Source organism: Podarcis cretensis (genome assembly GCF_951804945.1).
Source record: "Podarcis cretensis genome assembly, chromosome: 2".
Classification (NCBI taxonomy): Eukaryota; Metazoa; Chordata; class Lepidosauria; order Squamata; family Lacertidae; genus Podarcis; species Podarcis cretensis.
The window spans coordinates 53,222,979-53,234,941 of record NC_137171.1 but is presented as its reverse complement, the minus strand read 5'-3'; positions in this window follow the sequence as shown (position 1 = coordinate 53,234,941).

Below are 11,963 nucleotides of genomic sequence, written 5' to 3'. Positions count from 1 at the left end.
AAAGCACAAGAGCAAGAACAAAAATATTTAGCAGAACTACAGTAATGGAAAGAAAATTAAAATATTATGTCTGCTCAAGGGCTTTGAAAAGAATGCATAATCTGCACTTTCCTAAACTGTGCTGCATGGCATAAGCATGAGATTAAAAGCAATAAGTTTACGTGGCGAAAGGTTGGTTGTTGTCTGTAATTGCTTTGGCACTCTACATTTTGCTGTATAGATTGGCTTGCCAATCTATTTAAACTCCAGCTACACCCACATGTGTCGTCTTTCATGCCACCAGTGTCAGCATAGCTATAGATGGAGCCCAAACTGTTTACTTAGGAATGCACAAGTAGATTTAGTATATGGCTATGTAACCTGGCATAAAATATTCCAGGGCTTGAAAGGTGCTCAATATCAGGCAAGTGACTCTATCTGGCTAATTAAGAATGGGTGAAACTAAATCTCTAAAATTAAGCTGTCTCTTGACCTTGAATTCTGGTGTACATCAAGGCTGGGATAATAAGCTGTGCTAGTACAGCATCTTTCTCTGTGTCATCGTTCTAAGTGACACTGGAAACCAGCAAGACCATGGATAATATTGATCCCATCGTAGGGCTTTAGCCAAATGATGCTTCTCTACTCCAAGAGAATATAAGGGGGGATGATTTCTAACCCTAGCCATTGCAAAGATCCTATGTGACATTCCCCCACTTGCACGAAGCACAATTTGCAGATACCTCATTTGCCTGAACCACTTCATATGTTTCTGCACAAGGAAGCTATAGCTGGCTAACTATTTCCTTTTGCTACCAAACATAAACAACACAGTGTACATAAAGAATCCATGGATGCTTCTTAGTGGAGCAAACTTTCCAGGTTCTATTCAATGCCCTTGTTCCATTAGTGCAAGGATTTATGCTTGTACAAATAGAAATTTCTCCCCTCTTCACAGCAACGGACAACCTCCCCCAATCAGCTCCAGAGGTTTGGGGTAACCCCTAGAACATATTTAGGGGGTCCACAGGGGGAGGAGTTCCATTACACAAGCAAAAATCACTGTGCTGATGGAACAATTAACGTAGCACTACTTTGGATACAACCCAATACTGTATTCCACCGAAAAAGGCCAACATCTTCCCACTGCGGCAAAAGCTTTTCTCTGCTTCATGACACTGCAGAGCTTAGTATGTTGCCATCAGTGTCTTACACAGAGGATTAAACATGAATGATTACAAGTAGGAAACTGAAACTTCATGCACGGATCTTGGCTCCCTATGGGATCCTAGTAAGGTACAAGGTAAGAGCAATGGTGCAGTTCCCTCAGACACAATGACCATTTTTAAATGCTCTTGCTGTGGATAACCCTGCTTTGGTACAAAGTTTAGAGGATGACAAACATGCCTACTGCTCAGTAGCTTTCAACAGGACTGTGCTAGAGGTAGGTTATGTGTTTATAGTTTTCACTGTTAACTGCATGAGAGATCTTTTTTGTTGACTTTCTTCTTACTCTCTTCCTGGAAGTCTTGGTTTTGGACTTATGAAAAGTCCATGAATAGACCAGGGAAATAGGAAGCCATTAAACCCAGTGTTGTCATTTTAGGAATGTTTTGGAAGATAGGGTCATCCAACTCCATAATGTAGCCATAAACATGCCATGTTTATCATTGTAATGTCACATCTTTACCACAGGCCAGTTTTATGTATTGCCGTGCCAAAATCCTTTTTTACAAGGTCTACGTCTGAATCCACATATGTGTCCACCATGTTTATATCCAACATACATTGCTAAGAGGAATGGCACCTTTTACATAGAATCAGGACGTGTGTCTGTTAAAAATGTGTGTATATCTTTAACCATTTTGCCTAATAAAGAACTTGTCACACAAGGAAGTAGAAACAGATTGGTTTATTACACAGAAATTAAAAGAGAAAGAGTACCGGTATATGGGTGCAGCTTTAGGTAGCAAGGTTACACGTATGCAGACAGTAAATAATCATTAAATGCATTGCTCTCACCTTAATTCCAAAGTGTAAAGAACTAGCAGCCTTTGTTACACTGTCCTCAAATTTTTCAAAAGTTTTCTTCCACTGCTAAAGAGGCATTAGTTCTTTTGTCTGCTTCCCAAGGCACTTGAACACTTATTTAGAAGTTGGTGAGTCCAACTTGCCTTATCATTGTGGGGTGTTTCCCACCCCTTGTTAAATATTTCTTAAACACCCTGCAGCAGCAGCACCTGGTTTGGTGGGGCAGAGCAGCGTATCTGCCTTGTTCAGCTGTACAACTGGAAGCTGGTATAGCGGCTAAAGAGACTGAACTACGAAACTGGCAACTCTCTCTCACCCTCAGCCTCCCCATCTGCAATAGGGGAGACAGTATTATCAATTTATTTTACAGGGCTGTTGCAAGGATTAAAGCTACATAATGCATGGAAAGTGCTTGAGAACCTGAAAGCACTATACACATTTAAGTATTAGTTGTTTTTATCATTGTTGTTGTTATTAGTATTATTATGTTCTGAGACCATCCTTGACTGTCGATCCCGATGTCTCAATTCACAAATACTGCCCACTTCAAGAAAATACACTTATAATCTTCCTTCTTGGCCGACGTAAGTAATAGCAGCAACTACTACTCACAAAGTGTAAATTAGCCAGTGACAATAACTAGTCAGATTGGCTCTGAGGCAGAAACAAATGAATACTTTGGGATATTAATCACATGCCACCTTAACCTTTGATGTCTTGATGTTCCAGTTCTGGTGCTCTATTAAGCAACCTTGAGCGACTGCCGCTGCAGCCTCCACAAAACCAGAAATTGGGTTGGCAGCACATTTTCAGTACTTCAAAGGCGGTAAATTACCTTGAGATTGTTTCATTAAATCACCCTTCCCAGTGTGAACAGCAATAACAGAAGAATCAAGATCAAAGGGCATCCATCTTTCTAGATTTGTTACATAGAAAATTACATGCTGAGGGTGTCTTTTTCACAAATAATCTCGCTTCCCATTCCAGTAAGAATGGTTCCAATTAGACGAGATGCCTCCCTGACAGCTTGGAGGGTTATGATTGTCATTAACATGGGAGTGGAAGCTTTTCCGCTCCCTCCCCCCTCCCTTCTGGAGAGCTAGTCAAGTCTCTGATGTGCCTCTAAAGTCTAATTAGAAACAATTACGCTGATTAACTAATTACAGGCAATAGTCTTTCAGATTCTCAGAAGAAACTTTTACGCAGCTCCTTATTTATATAGTTGTTTGGATCATTTGTACATGTTCCCCCTGGCGGTCTGACTTCATAGATCCTTACCCCTACAGCCTCTTCTCCCGAGGTGGAACTGTCACAAGAGAAACCTCAGCAAACCTGCATGGAGACAGACTAGGTGGTGCAGATGGCAAGGGCTTCTGGCGAAACCCCTGACAGGTCTCCTCCTCCTTGATGCAATGAAGCCAGCGAAAGAAGAGAATCTGCAAATCTGATTCTGCAAAGATTTATGACGTTATTCTCAGGCTCCGAACTTCAGGCACTGGCTGTAATTTCCTTGCCGTGGCTAAGTAAACAATTAGCAATACTCCGGGAGCAAAGCTGATATTAATGAAGCAGTGAGCTAAAATGGCAGCTGAACGCATTGCGTAGATGTGAAATTCCTCTGGGAAACCGGGAGAGATGTACAAAGCAGAGGGTTTTTAAGGGTGGGGGTGGGGGAAGAGTCTTGTTGTGAGGGGAGAGAAGGAGAAGGAGAAGAAGAAGATACGACTTTTGAACTTCCACCATCCATTCTCCAATGGTGGCCCCAGGGCCGGATTTAGGTTTGATGACACCCTAAGCTACTGAAGGTAATGGGGCTCTTTATGTCCAGCTGTCCTCTGTCAACAACAGATTGTCACTGTTTTTTGTGTTGAATATATGCTAAATCAGGCTTGCTCAAACTCGGCCCTCCAGATGTTTTTGGCCTACAACTCCCATGATCCCTAGCTAGCAGGACCAATGGTCAAGGATGATGGGAATTGTAGTCTCAAAACTTCTGGAGGGCAAAGTTTGAGGAAGCCTGTGCTAAATGGTAATTTATGGACCTAATAGGTATCTAAAGCCATTTGCACATAACAAAATATGTATTTTATCAAAGTAATTGTTGAACTGAAATACAATTAAGAAGTAGTATATTGGGGAGGGGCAAGAGAGTGGGGTTTTGCTTATACGTAAATCCGGCACTGGGTGGCCCCATCACATGCAACTGGTACCACAGGGTCTTCTTGCCCTGAGGGAGGGAAGGAAAAACAACAGATACAGCTTGTGAGATATTCACCACCCAGCTTCTAGTGGCAGCCCCTGCACACGCAATGGCTACCATGGGGTCTTCTGAAGAACCATCTTTCCCAGAGGGAGGTGAGGGGCAGGGAATGAAACAAAGCAGGCTTTCAAAATGCCTTTCTTTCCCCTGTAGCACAATTAACAACTTTACATAACAATTTTGTTAAATCCACTTGTGATGTCCACCTGAAAAGCAATATACAATGGTACCTCGGGTTAAGAACTTAATTCATTCTGGAGGTCCGTTCTTAACCTGAAACTGTTCTTAACCTGAGGTACAACTTTAGCTAATGGGGCCTCCAGCTGCCGCTGCACCGCTGCCACACAATTTCTGGTCTCATCCTGAAGCAAGGTTCTTAACCCGAGGTACTATTTCTGGGTTAGCAGAGTCTGTAACCTGAAGCGTGTGTAACCCAAGGTACCACTGTATAAACACCCTGAGCAACCAAGCGAAAATAAATGTTTCAGAGTGATGTCTACCAAGCATTCCTCTGAATGGGGACCAAGGTAAACAGCTATGCTGTCAAAATGGTGGCGAAGTATCATACAGTGCAATGACCTTCTTGTCACAGCTGTTGAAAAGGAGCAACGACTGCCTCACCACGCAGGGCAGGCTGGTCTGCAGGGATAGGGTAGCATTTCTGGCAGAAGAAACTGATGTTGTAGCAAATTGTGTAATCTTCATCATAAACAGGTTGTCACTTTAACAGAGTGAGAACTCTATAGTGCAGTTTATAATCCCGTTTGATGTTTAAGTTACTGAAAGCATAACTACTTGAAAAACAAAGAACAGGGGAAAAGGGGATGCATAATGAAAACTGCAAATTACTAAGACATGAAAAGTATCGCTACCAAAAAAAAAAGCTATGAAAGAATTTAAAACTCTGGCAGTAGCAAACTAAGTTTTACTCGGAGTAAAAGCTATAGAGATCTATTGAAATTAATTGATTCTGAGTAAAACTAAGTTCACTACTGCCCATAAGTATACAAAGTTGTCCTGCTAATGCAAAGACTTCTTGTGTAGATCCCTGTGATCTGTGGGAAGCTCCTCCTGTAATGTCCAAAGATCTCAGAAGCCTTTTCCACAGTAACTCAGAGCAGGGCTTTTAGTATGGCTGCCCCTCTTCTGTGGAATAGCATTGCTGTTGAGCTATTCCAAATTCCCACTATTTGAACTTTCCAGAAACAATTGGGTAAACCTAGTCCGAGCCATTTCCCTCATTCCTGCCCACCAAGACTCTTGGATGTTTGGGCCACTGCTAGGAATAGATAAAATTGTAGCTTTTTTCCGTTTCTCATTTGTGCAGTCGTAGTTTCATTCCCCACATTTCTGCATAATTGTATTTTTTATGCCAGCAGGAACCCCCCCCCCCAAATAAAATACACATGCTATTTTCATAAATGCACACACTTGTGTGCACATCTTTGGGTTGGAGAACTGCATTGCAAAATGTGGAAAAGCATGCACTTAGAATGATAGCTGTTTTTTTATTTTGGGTATTTAATCAGTATATCTCTATTTTTGCAGTTGTTGTAGTTTTTAAAAAGATAGCCATTCAAATTTCCTCCAACTGCAAAGGAACACCGCTCCCTCTGCTTTGCCATTGCATGTTCAAGTTTTCTGCTCTCCCCCTCCTAAAGCAGTACTACTTTCCCTCTTCCTCATGTTCTAACATTGAGTAAGAGCTGACTTGGTAATTGAGGTCACATTTCAGTGTTTAGTGAAGGAAACCAGTGCCATATCCTTAAGTAAATTCAGCTCTGCTGTATATGTTTGTCAGCACCCGATTGCCAGCATGATGATGGTGATCAGATGTTGTTTGGGAACTTGGATACGCTGATTGGTTTTGATAACCTGAAATTAACAGCTGGATTTATAGCTTGTAAATATTCATTGTGGTGAATTCTCACATCCCCCGGCGTAATCACCTCTTCCTGTCGAGACCTCATTCATGAATCTCAACCCTGTGGGATTATCCCCAGGATGCAAAGCATGCAGCCTTTGCTAAGAAACCAATAAAGTTACACTTTCAGATCTTTCATGGGGCTTGATTAAGTTGTATGCGAGGGCGACAGTTAAAATTTACACACGCTGGTATAATGGTTACATGTGCGTAATGGACACACACACACACACACACACACGTCTCAGTGCTTCAACCCTCCATTCTTCAATTATCATGTGTAAATGCACATGTGTGAGCACACTGCTGGCCGTTTGCCATTAACCAGTTCTGGTCCTAAATTATTGCTCTCATATAGAAAGAACTAGTTATGAGTTGACATAAGCAGAATACAACTGGTGCAATAAGTCTTTCTCTTTTTTCTTTTTTTTGGTTTGGACCATTCACTTTGATGATCCTGGACATGGCTGAATAAAGTATACAGGATGCTGAATGGGGAATCTTTTCTCTGCCAAGGGACACATTCCCTTGGGGGGGGGACCTGTCAGGAGTCACATGCTGGCAATGGATGGAGTTGGTATATAGAAACACAAAGATAAATTGCTTAATCCTGCTTAGACCTCCGTCTCGTGAGAGACAAAAGTGTTTGGTAGCTCTTCATCCCAAAGTATGGGGGAGTGACCTTGTTAAGCCCAGCAGGGCAGTTTACTCTATGGTCTTAACTCCTTCATGCATTAATTTGAGTTAAGCATGTTGGTTATATGAGGCTGGATATCCCACAGAAATCAGGCTGAGGAGCCACATGAGACTTTCAGGCCACTCTTGATCTCTTCCTCCTAGATTCTTTACTGAAGCTTTTCTCATGCTTCTCCTTGTATTCTAGATAATCGGTAAAGAACTCTGAGGATCAAACAGGCAGAAATATTTGCAAGCGCATAACGTTCCATGTGGATCCTTAGTTTTAATATATCTTGTGTTGAATTTGTATTTTTAAACTTTTTAAACTTTTTAATAGTTTTATTCACTTTTAGTTTGTATTTTCATTGTACTTGATCTGTGAGCTGTGCTAGGACTTTATCTTATAAGGCAGCCACATAATTCAGTAAGTAACTAAGTTTGTAAGTAGTAAGGTAATAAAATGCAGAAAGTTTGAGCTTCAGTCCTTGGCATTTTGAGGCTTGCCATAATTCAAAAAGTAAAATTACTGACACTCAGAAAACAATCAAACAAAAAAATCAACACCCCCCCCAGCTGATTCTTCTTTTTCCTCCTCCTCCTCCTCCTCCTCCTCCTCCTCCTCCTCCTCCTCCTCCTCCTCCCCTTCTTCTTCTTCTTCTTCTTCTTCTTCTTCTTCTTCTTCTTCTTCTTCTTCTAGCAGGGAAAGAAATGGAGATTCCTTGTTGAGGTTTTCCTCCTCTGCTTTGGGAGGGTGGGACTGAGGAGGCAAGTTCCTTTGGACCTGCTCCCAAGCAAGTAGCCACAGGTGACGGGTTCCCTTTTAGCTGGATTCCTCGCCTCCTGCATCATGGAAAGGGAAGCAATTGTCTTTCTCAAGGCTGCAGCTGCAGCCAGTGGTAATGGAAGGGGTGTGCGGTAGTTGTGGTCCGCCCTGGGTGTCCTCCCTGGGGGGGGGGTGATATCGCTGCGCTGCCCCCGGGACGCTCACCCCTGCCCCTGGATACACAGCATGTACGCCGCTTCGGGTGCCAGAGCAGCTAGCGTGAGCATGCTTTAGGTCTCCCACGTAATTGGGGACATTCCTTCCACTGCTCAGTGGGGGGGGGGCAGAAAACTGGAAAAAAACCTGGTTGCCATATGTATGGGAAATTCCGGACATCTCTTAAAATTCAAGATTTCCCCCAGGATACCATTTTAGGCATCCAATGTCCTGTCATGTCCAGAATTTTCCGGATGTATGGCAAGCCTAAACATTTCTAGTTTGAAAAAGATGCTTGCTTAGAATCTTTGGGACATGTCTTTTTACCTGGTCTTGTATACCCAAGATTAGTGTACCTTAAAGCACTGAGATGTGGATGCCCACCCTTTGGTACTACCAATGTTCCATATCTATCATCTATCTATCTATCTATCTATCTATCTATCTATCTATCTATCTATCTATCTATCTATCTATCATCTATCTATATCTATCATCTATCTATCTGTCTATCTATCTATCTATCTATCTATCTATCTATCTATCTATCTATCTATCTATCATCTATCTATCTATCATCTATCTGTCAACTTTCAGATTTGAAAATAAGGGATCAGCAGCCTTGAAAATAAGGGATCAGCAGCCTCACCTGTCCCGGGGACAGTCTACGGGATATTTAACAATCTGGGATAGCAGCAGGAAGCAGCGGAAAACTGTGCTTTAATAAGGGGATTTCCCGCAAAAAAGGGAAGGTTGACAGCTATGATCTATCTGTCTCCTTAAAATTATCCTTTTTGATCAGTGACTGGTTACTGTTTGTTTACTTGTGGGGAACTGGATGTGAAATCTTCCCCCTGAGAACAGAGTGTATAATGTTTCTAGGTGTTTTGCAGGTGAAAACAAAGCCTGCCACGTGCACGGTACTCCACGACCAGCACAATCAATTCCTAATTTACCCTGGTAAATATAAAGCAAAGCCACAGAGACATGTACAAGTGGCTGCACTAGTTTGCTAGCCAAAACAAAGTCTGCTTGCTTTATCCCCATTACAGAAGAATCCTGATCTTAGACACAGGCTAGGATGCAAGGAGGCACATTTCAAGACAAGATAAATATAGACAGTAATATAATCTAAGAGTGGAGAAAAGAGCTACTGTTGAGAATTTTAACACTAAAAAAATTACTGAATTACAGGAGGCACGCCCTGCTGGAATTCTGGTTTTCACAGTCTCTTTGCTTGTCAAACTTAATATCAAGTAAAATAACCTAATTTAACTTGGCAAAGGCACATACAATATGGGCCTGATATCTATGACAGAGTCTTTTGAAGTTTCTTATAAACAATGTTTTCTCGGGTTTGGAACAGGGAGTGGAATAACAAACAATGTTCCCGACTCCAAACCTGCTGCAGAAACGTACGGATCAGCACACAGTTCATCAGCTAGGGGAATACCACAGTTAGGCCACCATGTAGGAAAACAGTTTGGCTCCTGCTTAATTTTGGACAAGGGCATGCACGATGGACTAAAAAAGGATGCTTTGCTGAATCAGCACAAGGGAAAGGCTCTCTTTGTTTTGAAGTTAAAACGGCTCTGGGTAATGAACAGGACCCTAGCCACAGTGGCCAGGAATTAAAATGTGGATTGCATGACCACAGCTTGGGCTTATTTATTTTTCTCCATGCATGTTTTTACATGGTTGGTTGATCATATTACCGTATTGGCCCAAATATAAGCCGCACTCCCCCCCCCAAAAAAAATTCTGACCGTGAAAAGTTAAAGTGCAGCTTATATTCGCGACTTTATGCCACTGGCAAAGCGGCATGGCTCCCCCCAGGAAGCAGCCTGGGAGCGCGGGGCAATGGCGCCCAGCCTGCTTGTCACTCCCAAGCCTCCCTCAAACCATTGGAATGAAGGGGGGAAGGCTGCTGGCAAAGCAGCGTGGCACCCCCCCCCCTCAGAGAGCAGCCCAGGAGCCTGGGGCAATGGCCCCCATCCCATTCACGGCTCCCAAGCCTCCCCCAAGCCGCCAAATTTTAAAGGTGTGGCTTATTTGCGGGTGCGGCTTATATTCGGGCCAATACGGTAATTAGTTTGTCAGGAGCGCCCAGCTTTTATACTTGGGTTGCCAGACTGGAATTTGGGGGACCTCTGTTTATCTTTACTGATAGTGGGAAACCTTTTTGCTGCTTTACCTCTTGTGCCATTTATGGGTTTCCATCAGTCCCACTCTACCCAGGGGAACTTATTACAGTGGTACCTCGGGTTAAGTACTTAATTCGTTCTGGAGGTCTGTTTTTAACCTGAAGCACCACTTTAGCTAATGGGGCCTCCTGCTGCCGCTGTGCCGCCACTGCACAATTTCTGTTCTCATCCTGAAGCAAAGTTCTTAACCCGAGGTACTAATTCTGGGTTAGCAGAGTCTGTAACCTGAAGTGTCTGTAACCTGAAGTGTATGTAACCCGAGGTACCCCTGTATTACGGTATGTCTTTATCCTGCCCTTTCATGAAGGAGCTTGGGAAGGTATAAAAGGCTCATTGACATTTTATTCTCACAACTGTCCTGTGAGGTAGATTGGGCTGAGCCTGGCACAAGGTCACCTATGAGCTTCATGACTGAGTGGAACTTTGAACCCAGCTCTCTCCAATGCCCTAACCACCATCTCCAATTAAAGGCCTCCTTGATGGAGAAACTATGTGGGTGGTTCAGAACAGCAACCTTCTTGGATGCATCAGTACCACTGAAGGTGAAGAAGGTGGTCTTGAAGATTGCAGCCCGTCTACTGAATCTGGAATGCCCTAGAAAGGTAGACTGGTGTGTGGATTTTGTAAAACAGCTCACAAGATGGGTGTCTTTTTGAGGACAAGGTACTTTTTGCATAACAGGCAGAAATCAGCTGGTGAAACCTTTCTGGCTGATGCAATGATAAGAAAAAAACTTAAGCTGCTGACTTCTATCTTATGTGGCTGCTAAAGGCACAGAGACTCTGTTTTAAAGATGCCAAGCCTTCTTCTTCACGGGAATACTGGTAATTTGTACTAAATGGAAGATAAATTAATCTGTACATACAACAAGTTCAAGCACTAGTCACCCATTCATGTTGCAGGTATAAAATGCCAGATTCAAGCTCTAGTTAAAAGCATCTCAGGAAGAAGGACTGAAAATGAACCTTGATCCAGACCCTGGAAAGCAGCTGTCTGTCAGAGTCAACAATATTGGGCTACATGGACCAATGCTCTGATTCAATGTCACTCCCGTTAAGAGCAAACACAGGCAGAGAGCACACCAACAGAATGGGAATCAAGGCAAGTCACAAATTATCAACATGCCTGGGAAATACATTTCTTAAAAAACAATAACAGCAAAAGCACACAGCGACTCTTTACCCATGCACAGCCATGCATAAGACAGCCCAATAAGGACAAAACAAGCTCTGTGGCCACCAGAAGCCACAGAATGTTGAATGTCAATTAGAAATAAAACTGGAAAACTGGACTGAAGAGGTTCAGGCCACAGCTTCTGTTGATAGCTGTTGGCTGCCTTTTCCCCATTCCCCAAAATGCTTCTGACTCAATGTCTTTCCAGGGCATTCTGTCGGGGAAGTAGTGGTCAGCACCACTCAGAAAGGTTGGTTGACAGAAGCAGAGAGAAGCTCAGCTCAGTCATGACAAAAAAATTCAAAAGAACGAAAGAAGAAAGAACCCTGCTCCACTATTGTTAGCCTTCTCAACTTTTAAGAAAGTTGCCTCCCTCCACTTAAATTGCTCTCGGTTCTGGGTTCTTTTGGAGGGAGGAGGGGCAAATGCCATGAAGATTGGAGCTGAATATTACATTCAGACTGGCTCCAGAGACTGTTGCATTTGTACTACCTGTTTCAATATTACTCCATATAAAATACTCCTATACAAAGAAAAACAGAGGGGGTAACACTAATGAGTAGGAAAAAAGAAGCTCAGTGTAGAGATTTCCCTCTTCCCACTCTCCATGACACAAAATAAAATTTCCACCATATTCAAGGGAACCAAACCATTATTGACCAATTGCCTACATTCATCAGATTTTTACTCGAAATAAACATTTATCAATATACTGCTTATGCTGTGTATCAGCCT